This window comes from Trichechus manatus, unplaced genomic scaffold, assembly GCF_000243295.1.
Source record: "Trichechus manatus latirostris isolate Lorelei unplaced genomic scaffold, TriManLat1.0 scaffold00117, whole genome shotgun sequence".
NCBI lineage: Eukaryota > Metazoa > Chordata > Mammalia > Sirenia > Trichechidae > Trichechus > Trichechus manatus.
Genome location: NW_004444053.1, coordinates 5,802,346 through 5,817,695, shown reverse-complemented (window position 1 = coordinate 5,817,695; position 15,350 = coordinate 5,802,346).

The window sequence follows — 15,350 nt, the reverse complement described above, 5'->3', positions numbered from 1 at the left end:
TCTATATATATTTATACACTTTACTGGTTTTGCTTCTCTAGAGAACCCAGCCTAAGACAGTGGGCTTCAAGAGTGGCTTCAATTCTGAGTTAGCAGGGTGCCCAGGGTCTATATAGTCTCAGGGTTTCTCCAGTCTCTGTCAGGCCAGTAAGTCTGGTCATGTTTTGTGAATTTGAATGTTGTTCTACATTTTTCTCCTACTCTTTCTGGAACATTCTATTGTGATCCCTGTCAGAGCGGTAGGTGGTGGTAGCTGGGCACCATCTAGTTCTTCTGGACTCAGGCTGGTGAAAGCTGTGGTTTATGTGGTCCATTAGTCCTTTGGACTGATATTTTCCTTGCATCTTTGGTTTTCTTCATTCTCCTTTGCTCTGAATGTGTTGGAACCAATGGATGTATTTTAGATGGCTGCTCACAACATTTAAGACCTCACATGCTACTTACCAAAGTAGGATATAAAATATTTTCTTTATTATGGATTGAATTGTATCCCCAAAAATGTGTATCACCTTGGCTAGGCCATGATTCCCAGTACTGTATGGTTGTCCACCATTTTGTGATCTGATGTGATTATCCTACGTGTTATAAATCCTAACCTCTATGATGTTAATGAGGCAGGATATGTTAATGAGACAGGACTCAATCTACAGGATTAGGTTGTATCTTGCTTGAGTCAATCTCTTTTGAGTTATAAAAGAGAGAAGGTAGCGGAGAGGAAAGTTGCCTCCTACCTCCAATAGGCAGGAGCCAAGAGTGGAGTGTGTCCTTCCGACCTGGCATCCCTGAGCTGAGAAGCTTCTAGATCAGGGGAAGATTGATGACAAGGATCCTCCCCCAGAGCAGACAGAGAGAGAAAGCCTTCTCCTGGAACTGGTGCCTTGAATTTGGACTTTTAGCTTCCTAAACTGTGAGAGAATAAATTTCTGTTTGTTAAAGCCATCCACTTGTGATATTTCTGTTATAGCAGCACTAGATAACTAAGAAAACTATATTATGCCAATTGACCTAGATATTTCCCAAGATCATGGTCCCCAGCCCTCAGCCCCAGTAACTCGGTCCCTCAAGGTGTTTGGATGTGTCTAGGAAGCTTCTATGGCTTTGCCTTGGTCAGGTTATGCTGGCTTACCCTATATTGTGTGTTGTCTTTCCTTTCACCAAAGTTAACACTTGTCTACTATCTAGTTAGTGATTTTTCCTCCCCACTCCTCTCCTCCCTTGTAACCGTCAAAGTTTTTTTTTTCTGTGTATAAACATTTCATGAGTTTTTATAATAGTGATCTCATATAATATTTGTTCTTTTGTGATTGATTTATTTCACTCAGCATAATGCCTTCCAGACTCATCCATATTATGAGATGTTTCACAGATTCATCATTGTTCTTTATTGTTGCGCAGTATTCTATTGTGTGTATGTATCATAATTTGATTATCCATTAATCTGTTGATGGGCACTTAGGTTGTTTCCATCTTTTTGCTAGTGTGAATAATGCTACAGTGAACATGGGTGTGCATATATGTCTGCTTGTGTGATGGCTTGTATTTCTCTAGGATATATTCCTAGAAATGGGATTGCTGTATCATATGGTATTTCTATTTCTAGCATTTTTTCTTTTTTCTTTTGCTTTAGGTGAACGTTTACAGATCAAGTGAGTTTATCATTAAACAATTAAAACCCAAATTGTTTTGTGACATTGGTTACCAACCCCATGATGTGTCAACACTCTCCCCTTCTCGACCTCAGGCTCCCCATTTCCATTCGTCCAGTTTTCCTGTCCCTTCCTGCCTTCTTGTCTTTGCTTCTGGGCTGGTGTGCCCATTTAGTCTCATATACATGGTTGAACTATGTTTGTTATTGTTTGTTTTATAGGCCTGTCTAGTCTTTGGCTGAAGGGTGAACTTCAGGAGTGACTTTAGTTCTGAGTTAAAGGGTGTCCAGGGATCAGATTTTTGGAGTTTCTCCAGTCTCTGTCAGACCAGTAAGTCTGTCTTTTTTGTGTGATTTTTCTAGCTTTTAAGGAGACATCATATCATTTTCCATAGTGGTTGTACCATTTTCCATTCCCAACAGCAGTGCATAAGAGTTCCAGTCTCCCTGCAACCTCTCTAACATTTCTTATTTTCTGTTTTTTTGATTTGTTCCAGTAATGCCGGGGTGAGATTGTAAACGAATAATTTCTTTTACAAGGATCAGCACAAAGCTGGTTCCTATGAGGTGGAGGTTAAAGATGTTTCAAATGTCCAACTTTTCCAAGCTGCTGTACCACTCCATCATTTCTAACATCAGCTACTTCCTCTTCCCTCAGTACTCTTCCTCCCATCTTTGGGTTCCCTAATTCACTGCAACGTCTCAGAGAACTCAAACAAACCATATAAAGGAAATAGCTCATGCGGTTGGGGAGGCTGGCAAATCCCAAATTCATGGGTCAGGCATAGGCTTCTGGGGAGGTCAGTTAATCATGAACCGGATGTGTGATCCAGATGCAGAGAGAGCCTCGTCAGGACACATACATATGTCTTAGATGCAGGCCACACCCCTTTACTAAGGGTGGGGCTTGAGTCATGCCCTCCTGCAAGCCTGTGACCCAAGACACAACTTACACCAATCCTGCCTCATCAACATGTAGAGTTCAGGATAAACAACACATAAAATGGAGGACAACCACACAATACTGGGAATCATGGCTTAGCGAAGTTGGCACATAACCCCAACCATCACAGGTTCCATGTAACTTATTTGCATAGTCCCACTCAATCATTGTGTGTGAGTCACAAAGACCCTGGCTAGAAGGGCCATATTAAGTAATTCATTGCACCACAGGCCACCCCCTGGCTCTTCTAGCCACTGATCCTTTCATACTTGAAGGATTAACTTCTCCCTCCCAATCATTTTATCAGTCCCAAACAGTCATTAATTATTAGTCCTTCAGTAGGACAAAAGAGTACTAAGGGTGAAGTTACTCAGATACCAGCCATTCAGGTCTGCTGCAGGTGTCCAGCTGATATGGTCAGGCTCTCCAACAGTTTGTCTCGTCTTCACCCTCTCTTGCCTCCAACAAAATTCAACTGAGAGAAGATTATTCCCTTGCTCTGAGTCTCTCTCGAGATATCAACATAATGTTAGGTTTCCTCTGCCGCATAACCCATTTATTCACTCTCTTACCTTTAGCTAATTTTTCTCCTTCCTTCCATTTGTCATTTATTTGTACCCAAACTTTTCTGCCTTGCAACGTCAGGTTCAGCTGCTGTGCTAGTTCAGATTGTTGGGTAGGGTTACATAGGTACAACATTAATGGGCTATCTAGCCCACTAGGCAATACAGCAGTATTCACTGTCAACTCCAATTTTGCCAGATGGAAGGAAGGTTCTTCCATCCCATCAGGCCCTTGAGAATTCTGGCATACATGTTCAGGGGTATAGTTAGTCTCTTCTTAAGGATCACCCCTGCTTCTGGCACCTGCAGCAGCATCTCTGGTCCTGGAACCTCAACATCCAGCAGGAAAAAGGCAATTTTAGGTGATGGGGGGAAGAACTGTACAGTGGCACTAGAATCCTCCCCCATTTTTTCTTCCCCAGTTCCCCCAGAGAAGCATAGTAATCTGTCCCGTGGTGATCCTCCCTTTGTCCCCCTCATACTGTGAGCACAAACTCATGAAGGTCTGTGAGCCAGCCCTTCATGCCTTCATCTCCCCCCATTTTAGATAACAAATGTTTCAATTGTCCATTCCAATTTTCTATCAAACCATTACCTGAGGGTGGTATGCAACATGGTATGTCCCTTTAATATGATGTTTCTTGGCCCATTGCTGCACCCTGTGGGCTGTAAAGTGTGTTCCTTGGTGTGATGAGATATAACTCGGTGGCCCAAAGTAGTACAGTATCTTTTGTTACAATCCCTTAATGGTATTTTTGGCATTAGCATCTGTCACAGGATATGCAAAGCCCAGTCTAGAGTAAGTATCTATTCCTGTGAGGACCCATTTGTAGCCACCTGGTGCCGCTGGTGTCATTGGTCCAATATTATCAACTTGCCAGCTATGTGCAGGGCCTATCCCTGGGGAATCTGCCCCATAGCCATCTGCAACCTCTGTCTTTCTTGCTGGCAGACAGAGGAGTCCTTATTGGCATTTTGTACCTCAGAGGTGCAAGGGGAATGTGTCTAGATTCAGCCCATCTCTGCATTGCTGCAACACCTCCATACATGCTCATTTCACGGACCCAATTGGTGAACGTACCAACAAGTACACTTGCTGATTCCAATCGCCTTCTGATTCAGGAAGGGGATTTTTCTGATGGACATCAGCGTGCCCATCCCAGAGTGCTTTCCATAGGTTCATGCCTCACATGGATGTCCCATTAATAGTCCAACTTTCCATTGCCCATTTGCCTGACCACATAGCTAGGCCGTTGACCACTGCCCATGAATCAGTAAACATACAAACATGGGTTCTCACCATTGTGCAATTCTTCCATCACAGCCAGGAAGACAGCATGCAGTTCAGCCCATTGGGCTGACCTGTTCTTACATTCTTCAGTCAGAGTCTTTCCATGTGCTGGTTTCCACATCACATATTGTCCATGTACCCTGGAACTGCCATTTATGAACCATGCAGCCTTCTGCTGGTCAGTAGAAAGTTGTTCATGGGCACTGTCTATGTAGCCATGGGCTCTGGCAGCTTCTCAGGTGGTTCCAGTGTAGGAACTATGGGAAAAGAGACTACCTGCCAGTGGATACAGTGGGTGCCTCCCTGCATTCCCCCAGTAGCATGTTCTTGTATGAACCATTTCCATTTTATTATAGAACTATTTTGGGCACCACCTTACTTATTAGAGTGTTTCTCTGACATCACCCAAGACATTATAGGTATTTCAGGTCTCATGATGATTTTATGTCCTTCTATCATTGAGGCAGTCTCAATCAATGCCAAATAGCAGGTGAGTAATTACCTTTCAAATGACATGTATCATGCTGCAGCATTTGGAAACGTTCTAGTCCAGAATCCCAGTTGTTGCTGTAGGGGAGCATTCTCAAGTTTTTGCCGTAAGCTCTAGTCTGCATAAGCATGTTGGCAGACACCTCAAAAATCATGTCTGAATGTGGATCATGAGAACCTTGCCTTAGTCATCTAGTGCTACTATAACAGGAATACCACAAGTGGATGGCTTTAACAAAGAGAAATTTATTTTCTCACAGTCTAGTAGGCCAGAAGTCCAAATTCAGGGCATCAGCTCCAGGGGAAGGCTTTCTCTGTCGATTCTGGAGGAAGGTCCGTGTCATCAATCTTTCCCTGGACTAGGAGTTTCTCGGCACAGGAACCTGGGTCCAAAGGATGTGCTCTGCTTCCAGCACTGCTTTCTTGGTGGTTTGAGGTCTCTACTCTCTGCTTGCTTCCCTTTCCTTTTATCTGTTGTAAGATAAAAGGTGGTGCAGGCCACACTCCAGGGAAACTCCCTTTACTTTGGATCAGTGATGTGACCTTAGTAAGGGTGTTGCAATCCCACCCTAATCCTCTTTAATATAAAATTACAATCACAAAATGGAGGACAACCACACAATACTGGGAATCATGGCCTAACCAAGTTGACATATGTTTTTGGGGGACACAATTCAATCCATGGCAGGTCTAAAGGCAGGGAAAGTGAAATTGCTTTTTGTAATTCAGACACAGGTTGTTGTTGCTCTGGCCCTCATTTGAATGCAGTTTTCTTCCAAGTGGTTTTATGGATAGGGGCCAGCAATATTCCCAGATGTGGAATATGCATTCTCCAAAATCCAAATAAACCAACCAAATGTTGGGCCTCCTACTTAGTTTTAGGGGTAGGTAGTAACAACAGCTTATTCTTAGTTGCCTGTAGAATGTCATGGGTGGCTCCTGTACAGGCTATTCCTAAGAGTTTCACCATTTGGGCAGGGCCCTGGATTTTTTGCTGGATTTATTAACCAGCCTCTGTTGATCATGTGGGCCACCACTGTATTCAAATCAGTTCTAGCCTGTTCTTTGGAGCTTGATATTAACATAATATCATCAGTGTAATGTATCATTACACTTAAGATCCATACCAAGTCCAAGTCTCTGCTAACCAAACTATGACAGTAAGCTGGTGAATTCAGGTAACCTTGTGGCAATGTAGCGAAAGTAAGTTGAGATCCTTTCCATGTGAAAGTAAACTGTGGCTGGCTCTTTTCTATGATTGGTATGGAGAAAAAAGCATTTGCAAGATCAGTCACTGAGTACCAGTCTCCTTTAGCCTGCCATATTTTCCACACTGTTGATACTATGTCTGGAACAGCTGAAGCCACAGGTGGCACTATTTTATTTAGGCCTCGATAGTCTACTGTCAGCCTCCATGAGCCATCTGCCTTTTTCACGGGCCATACAGGGCTGTTATACAGAGAATTTGTTGGCACCAATACTCCAGCCTTTAACATGTCTTTAATTAAGGCAGTAATCACTTTTGTCCACCAGGTATCTTATAAACCCATTGCCATCGAGTTGATTCCAACTCATAGCGACCTGACAGGACAGAGTAGAACCGCCCCATGGAGTTTCCAAGGCACGCCTGGTGGATTTGAACTGCCAACCCTTTGGTTAGCAGCTGCAGCACTTAACCACTATGCCACCAGGGTTTCCTATACTGTTTCAAATTAACAACTTTTGTGGGTTCGGACAATTCTAATGGTTTCCATTTAGCATTTCAATCAATACTGGCCTAAGGGCAGACTTACATGCCTTCAGTTTTACAATATCAGGTAGAGGGAGTGTTCCCCAATTAGACATAACATCCATACCAATAATACATTCAGGTAAGGGAGATGCAACTACTTCATACAAGATCTGTTTAAATCTTCCAATTCTCATCCAAAATTTCACCTTAGTCCCATCAACCATTGCATCCCCACCCACCCCTACCCCCAATCTAACCTTAGGCCCCTTCAAGATTTTATTGACAGTTTTGGGAATTACGTACGTTGAGCTCCTGTGTCCAGGAGCCCCAAGAAATTCTCTTCCCCACCTCCAGGCCATTTCACCCACACATATGCATATGGCTTTGGGTCCCCTGCTGGGGGCTGGACCAGAAGACTCTGGCCCCCTTGTCAATCCTTATCTTGATCAACTAGCTGCACCTCTGCTTCATATGGTCCTAGGTAGGAGTTCCCATCATTAAATACCTCCCAGCTGGGGTGAATAGGAAGGATTTGTTTAGGACTCTTTAACATTGGGGGACCAGCAGGAATTGCCATTGGTTCATCGAGTCTCTTGTAGTGCTGCCTTAGAACCTTTCTCTCAACTCCATCAGTGTTCACTATATTTATCCCATTTCTTAGTAACCATCTAAAAGTCTCTGTCCTGCTGGGGTAAGTTCTTTCCCCATTGCCTTTTCGCATTCATCTATGAATCACCCTTATGTTTCTTGCATCTGTAAGATCTGTGTGGGGAAGCTGTGCCAACAGATCCAACAAGGATTCTCGGATTATTGCTTTGTTTTGCAGTAGCAAGGTTACATGAGGTGCCCATGAAGAAGGGGCTCCCTTGATTACCGTGTTTACTATTGTTAGCGGGTGGAAGCCCCAGGTTCTTACTCTGCAGGACTTGTATTGGCCAATAAATGAGACACCGAGGTGGGAGAACAGGTCACCTTTATTTCGTTGTACAAGGAAATGGAGTCATTTGGTGCTTACTGCTGCCAAGACTGTTCACCAAGGGCGAGCAGGCAGGCTACTTTTAAAGGGGTTTACAAGTAGGGAGTTCATACAAGTTACATCAGCAACATTCTTAATCATACTACGCAGGCACAATGGGGTTTACATATAACCTCCAAGCAAAAGCAGGATTCAAATGCAAAGCTGGAGGTGGGGGGTGCCCAGCAAAGGAAATAATTTTGCAATACAACACTGTAGGGGAGAAAGCCAGGTAAAGAATACAGCACTGTGGGGGTTCTGTCTCACCAAGACCTGTGTAAGGGGCATACTCATTGGATGAATATCATGATCAACATAAAGCCATTCCAGCATGGCTTGCATAAGCAGCACATCAGCTGCTTCCTCTGGAGTGTTCCATTGGATATTTAGAGGGAGAGAGGGGCAGTTTCCCTTCTCAGGGTAAATGAATCTCAATGCAAATTTTATCCAGTACACTAGGCTGGCTGTCCCTTCTAGGTTAACCTACTGTGTAAATGAATCTTGTATGATCATTTGTGACTGTTCTATAGTGAATTGTGGGTCTTGCATCAACCCCAAAATACTCTCCTATTCTATAGCATTCAAAACTAAAGACATTGCCCCTAAATTAGTCACTCTCACATCCATTTTAGTAATGGTTCCTTGAGAAGCTGACGATACTGATCTACAAATTGAAGCAACTCCTTTACAATGTAATGCCTGGTTTCTATAGTTTCTTGGTTTTGCCCATTTCCCTCCTGGACTACCTTCTTGGTGGCCAGCAGTCATAGAAGAACTTCCTGTTATTCTCACCCGATTTTTCCTTTCTGGGTTGGCCCTGAAACTAGTGGTTGTAGCTCTGACTGGATCAATCTGGGCTTGGTTCAGTGCTAAAATCAACCCCTACATTCTTTTTCCCTGTCATTGCAGCTGTTATCTATGGATAACAGAAATCAAGGAATTGTATGTCTAGCCCTTTCCTTATCACTCTGATTTCCATATGCATCCAACTAGCCAATTCCTTAGGAGATAGATCCACCCTTCCTAAATCCCATGAATAGCTTTTGCCATGGGTAACCGATTATAACATAACGGCTGCTTCAACCCATGGGTTTTTTTGTTTGTTTGTTTGTTTTTAAATCACATCAAGAAACAAAAGGTTTCTCATTCTCCCATTTGTCCCCTTTATTCCAAAACTACATATTCCAGTGAGTCTGGGCTGTTGTAGTGAAACCCACCATTCTGACACCAACTAAATGAATAATTTCTTTTATAAGGATCAGCACAAAGCTGGTTCCTATGAGGCAGAGGTTAAAGATGTCCCAAATGTCCAACTTTTCCAAGCTGATGTACCACTCCATTATCTCTAACATCAACTACTTCCTCTCCCCTCAGTACTCTCCCTCCCGTCTTTGGGTTCCCTAATTTGCTGCAAAGTCTCACAGAACTCACAAAACTGTACAAAGGAAATGGCTCATGCAGTAGTGGAGGCTGGTAAGTCCTAAATTCGTGGGCCAGGCATAGGCTTCTGGGGAGGTCAGGTGATCATGATTGGACACAGGATCCAGATGCAGAGAGAGAGCCCCTCTAGGACACACACACATACCTTAGATGCAGGCCACACACCAGGAAAGGGTGTAACTTTAGTAAGAGTGGTACTTGAGTGATGCCCTCCTATAAGCCTGTGACCCAAGACATACCTTACACCAGTCCTGCCTCATCAACTTGTAGAGATCAGCATCCACAGCACATAAAATGGAGGACAACCACACAATACTGGGAATCACGGCCTACCCAAATTGACACATAACCCCAGCCGTCACAAGTTCCAAATGCCTTATTTGCATAGTCCCACTCAATCATTGTGTGTGAGTCACAAACACCATGGCTAGAAGGGCCATATTAAGTAATGCATTGCACTGCAGATGGTATCTCATTTTAGTTTTGATTTGCATTTCTCTAATGGCTAATGATCTTGAGCATTTCCTCGTGTGTCTGTTAGCCACCTGAATGTCTTCTTTGGTGAAGTGCCTGTTCATATACTTTGCCCATATTTAAACTGGGTTATTTATCTTTTTGTTATTGATGTGTTGACATATTCTATAGATTTTAGAGATTAGACCTTTATTGGACATGTTGTAGCCAAATGTTTTTTCTCAGCCTGTAGGTTCTCTTTTTGTTTTTATTTTATTGTTGTAGTTTAAGTGAAAGTTTACAATTCAAATTAGTCTCTCATACAAAAATTTATACATACGTTGTTATGTGACCCTAGCTGCTCTCCCTATACAGTGACAGCACACTCCTCCTTTCTACCCCTGATTTCTTGCGTCCATTCAACGAGCTTCTGACCCTCTCTGCCTTCTCATCTCACCTTCAGACAGGAGCTGCCCATTTAATCTCATGTATCTACCTGAGCTAATAAGCACACTCTTCACAAGTATCATTTTATGTCTTATAGTACAGTCTAATCTTTGTCTGAAGAATGGTTTTAGTTCTGGGTTGACAGAGAGTCTGGGGGCCATGCTTTCTGGGGTTCTTCCAGTCTCAGTCAGACCATTAAGTCTGGTCTTTTTTCTAGAATTTGAGTTCTGCACCCCACTTTTTTGATCTGCGTGGTAGGTCAGATGCAAGTACTTATCTTTCACCGATCAAGTGCTGCTTTTCACTTGTTCTGGATGGCCCAGTAGACTCTCTGCTGCTGGTTCTCTCCTGACATGGAAGACACCTCCCGAGTGCCACTGCTTTCCTCACTGCACCCACAAGCTGATCTGGCCTGAAGGGCTCCGGCTCCCTTCAGGTCAAGTCTGGCAACTCCTTGCTGCTTCCGAACCATCTCTCCCTCTCCCTGCCACTCAATCTGATTCCTCAACTTTGCCTTTGATGTTCAGGGCTCCTAGATTGTCATATATAATGATTCACTTGTTTTTTCAGGTCTTTGTTGTAAGAGGGACCACCGGAAGCATCTGACTGCTCTGCCATCTTGGCCTCTCCTCTTCTCTTTTAGCTTTTTTGGTGAAGTCTTTTGATGAGCATAAGTGTTTAATTTTTAGAAGCTCCAAGTTATCTTGTTTATCTTCTGGTGTTTGTGCATTGTAGTTATGATTTATATTGTTTTTATGCCGTGTATTAGGGCCTGTAGCATTGTCCTTATTTTTAATTCCAAGATCTTTATCATTTTAAATTTTACTTTAAGGTCTTTGATCCATTTTGAGTTAGTTTCTGTTTTTTTTTTTTTTCTTTCAGATGGACATCCAATTTTGCCAGCACCATTTGTTAAAAAGACTGTCTCTTTCCCATTTAATTCACTTTGGCCCTCTGTTGAAGATCAGCTCCCTGTATGTGGATAGATTTACATTTGGGTTCTCAATTTTGTTCCATTTGTCTCTGTGTGTATTGTTGTACTAGTACCAGGTTGTTTTGACTACCAAGGGTCTATAGTAGTTTCTGAGATCAGGTAATGTGAGGCCTCCTACTTTGTTATTTTTCTTTAATAATGTTTTGCTTATTGCAGGAAGCATCAAAAGAAGATGGAAGTAATATACAGTCACTGTACCAAAAAGAATTGGTCAATGTTTAACCACTTCAGGAGGTAGCATATGATCAAGAACTGATGGTACTGAAGGAAGAAGTCCAAGCTGCACTGAAGGCATTGGCAAAAAACAAGGATCCAGGAATTGACGGAATAGCAATTGAGATAATCCAACAAACAGATGCAATGCTGGAAGTGCTCATTCATCTATGCCAAGAAATTTGGAAAACTACTATCTGGCCAACCAACTGGAAGAGATCCATATTCATGTCCATTCTAAAGAAAGGTGATCCAATGGAATGCGGAAATTATTGAACAATATCATTAATATCACACACAAGTAAAATTTTGCTGAAGATTATTCAAAAATGTTTGTGGTGGTACACCAACAGGGAACTGCCAGAAATTCAAGCCAGATTCAGAAGAGGATGTGGAATGAGGGATATCATTGCTGATGTCAAATGGATGTTGGCTTTAAGCAGAGAATACCAGAAAGATGTTTACCTGTGTTTTATTGACTATGCAAAGGCATTCAACTGTGTGAATCATAACAAATTATGGACAGCATTTCGAAGAACCTGTACACAGACCAAGAGGGAGTCGTTCAAACAGAACAAGGGGATACTGTGTGGTTAAAATCAGGAAAAGTGTGTCAGAATTGTATCCTTTCACCATATTATTCAATCTGTATGCTGAGCAAATAATCTGAGAAGCTGGACTATATGAAGAAGAACAAGGCATCAGGATTGGAGGAAGACTCATTAACGTGTGATATGCTGAAAGTGAAGAGGACTTGAAACACTGATGAAGATAAAGACTACAGCCTTCAGTATGGATTACACCTCAACATAAAGAAAACAAAAATCCTCACAACTGGACTAATAAGCAACATCATGATAAATGGAGAAATATTGAAGTTGTCAAAGATTTCATTTTCCTTTGCTCCACAATCAATGCCCATGGAAACAGCAGTCAAAGAATCAAAGGACGTACTGCATTGGGCAAATTTGCTGCAAAAGACTGCTATAAAGATGTCACTTTGAGGTCTAAGGTGTGCCTAATCCAAGCCGTAGTATTTTCAGTTTCCTCATATGCATGTGAAAGCTGGACAATGAATAAAGAAGACTGAAGAAGAATGTATGCATTTGAATTATGGTGTTATCAATTGTCTTAGTTATCTAGTGCTGCTATAACAGAAGTACCACAAGTGGGTGGCTTTAACAAACAGAAATTTATTCTCTCATAGTCTAGTAGGCTAGAAGTCTGAATTCATGGCACCAGCTCTAGGGAAAGGCTCTCTCTTTCTGTCGTTTCTGGGGGAAGGTCCTTGTCATCAATTGTCCCCTGGTCTAGGAGTTTCTCAGCACAGGACCTGTGATCAAAAGGACTTGCTCCCCTCCTGGTTCCTCATTCTTGGTGGCATGCGGTCCCCCTGTCTCTCTGCTTGCTTCTCTCTTTTATATCTCAAAACAGATTGACTAAGATACAACCTAATCTTGTAAATTGAATATTGCCTTATTAACATAACTGCCTCTAATCTTGCATCATTAACATCATAGAGGTAGGATTTACAATGCATAAGAAAATCACATCAAATGACAAAATGGTGGACAGTCACACAATACTGGGAATCATGGCCTAGTCAAGTTGATACACATGTTGGGGGGGGGCACAATTCAATCCATAACAGTTATGAACATTGAATATGCCATGGACTGCCAGAAAAACAAATAAGTCTGTCTTCAAGAAGTATAGCTAGAATGCTCCTTAGAAGTGAAGATGGGAAGAGTTTGTCACACATACTTTGGACCTGTCAACAGGAGGGACCAATCCCTGGAGAAGGACATTATGCTTGGTAAAGTAGAAGGTCAGCAAAAGAAAAGACCATCAATGAGATAGATTGACATAGTGGCTGCAGCAATGGGCTCCAATATAGCAACAATTGTGAGGATGGTGCTGGACTGAGCAGTGTTTTGTTCTGTTGTACATAGGGTTGCTCTGAGTTGGAATCCACTTGACTCTACCTAACACAGCAGCAGGAAACAGGCAGCGGTGCCCCCTCAAAGATGGCAGCTGAGCGCACCACTTTAATGTACGTCAGTCTCCACAGTCCTGCCAATAATTCAGTCTCCTGCATCAGGCAAGTGTGAGTGGTGCATTGTTGCCTGTTTCCTACTCAGGTCAAAGTTCTGTTGCTATGCAATGCATATGCTGCCCTTGTTTCCATCAGCCATGACTGAACCACTTAGAACTGGTTTGAAGCCCTGGTTTATACCGATTCCACGGGTAAAAATGAGAAAGATGGGTAATTCCCACTATAAGTCGTGTTTAGAAATTTAGTTCTCTAATGCATTACTGGTAGGAGTGTTGACTGGTGTAGCCATTTTGGACAGCAACATGAAACTATTTTAATAAATATATGCATACCCTAAATATGTATTCCAAGGGCGTTCTCACCTAGGATGTTCACTGAAGCTTTTTGTGTGTGTGTGTGTGGTAAGGGGAACTGTTCATCAGTGGAGAGTGGATAGATAAAATGTGGTGGATAAATACCATGATGTATTATACAGCAATTAGAATTGATGGATTAGATGCACATGCAGCAATTTGGATATACCTTAAACTCATAGTGTTTAGTAATAAAAAAGTAAAAGGGAATGAGATATGTGACAGTACAATTTACATAAATTAAAAATGTCTGCACATTTTATGAGAAAATATACAAACAAAAATTATCATTAAACGTAACAATATGATCGCACATAGTAAGTGTTAATGGGAATAAGTGGGGAATGGAGAGAAAAGGGAATAAATATAATAAAATGACAAGGAAATGGTAATATGTCATGTGAGCAAAGATGAGGGAGGCCCTTGTGAGATAGACTGATACAGTGGCAGAAACAATGGACCCAAACATACAATAATCATGAAGACAGTTCAGGACTGACAGCGTTTCACTCTGTTACATACAAGGTTGCTATGAGAGCTGGCTCATTGGCAACCAACAACAACAACATGTCATGACCTGTTGTCTTAGTCTCCTAGTGCTGCTGTAATAGAAATACCACGAATGGGTGGCTTTAAAGAACAGATACTTATTTTCTCACAGTTTAGGAGACTAGAAGTGTGAATTTAGGGCATTAGCTCTAGGGGAATGCTGTCTCTCTGTCAGCTGTGGGGGAAGGTCATTGTCTCTTCCAGCTTCTGTAGTCCTAGTGTTCCTCAGTTCCTTGGTGATCTCCACATGGCATCTGTCTTTTCCCCCATTTGTGCTTCCTTGTCTCTGTGTCTATGCTGCTCCTTTATCACTCAGAAAAGATTAGGTTTAGGACACAGCCTACACTGATATGCCTCAATAACATAACAAAGAAAACCGTATTCCCAGTAGGGATCACAACCACAGATATAGGGGTTAGGGTTCCAACAAATATTTTGGGGACACAATTCAATCTATAATACTTATGAAATATGTATCCCTGTGAATCTGAGGTCCAATAAGAATCACACACCCACACACCCACACACACCCACAAAGACACGCTTTATCCTTATTACTCCCAAAGTAAAAATCCTCCATTGACTTTCTGTCACCTACAATTTACGGTTATATTACATAACAGTCTGACCATATGGTAGGCCATCTTTCTCCTCTCCCAGAAATCCCTTCCATTCCTGAACACACCTTTCCTGTCATTCTTCCAAGTCTTTGCTTTGGGGTTCACTTCTGCTGGCTGTCCTTGATTTTTCTTTCTCTGCCTAGAGAAATCATACTCTTTCTGTAAGACCCAGCCCAAATATTTATTCATCTATGATGCCTTCCCCAGTTCCCTAGAGTTATTTTCTTTTATACTGTTCCTATCTTGATTTTAATTCTTATCAGATTGTATTCTGATGATTTGTTTACGTATTTGTCTTTCCCATTAGTCTGTGAACTTCCTAAAGACCATACAAGTTAAATGTGGTTTTAATCCTTAGGAACATTAAACGTTATTTGGTCAGATAATCCTTCTATTGTTCACATATACAAATATTTATTGAGTGTTTTCTAAATGTTTGTTGAATTAAGTAATTAATCAATAAGCTATCAAATCCAGCCACAACCCTTCTTAGTGAAATCTGGATCCAACCAAGCCTCTAGCATTTTCTGGAATTCAGTGTTGCTGT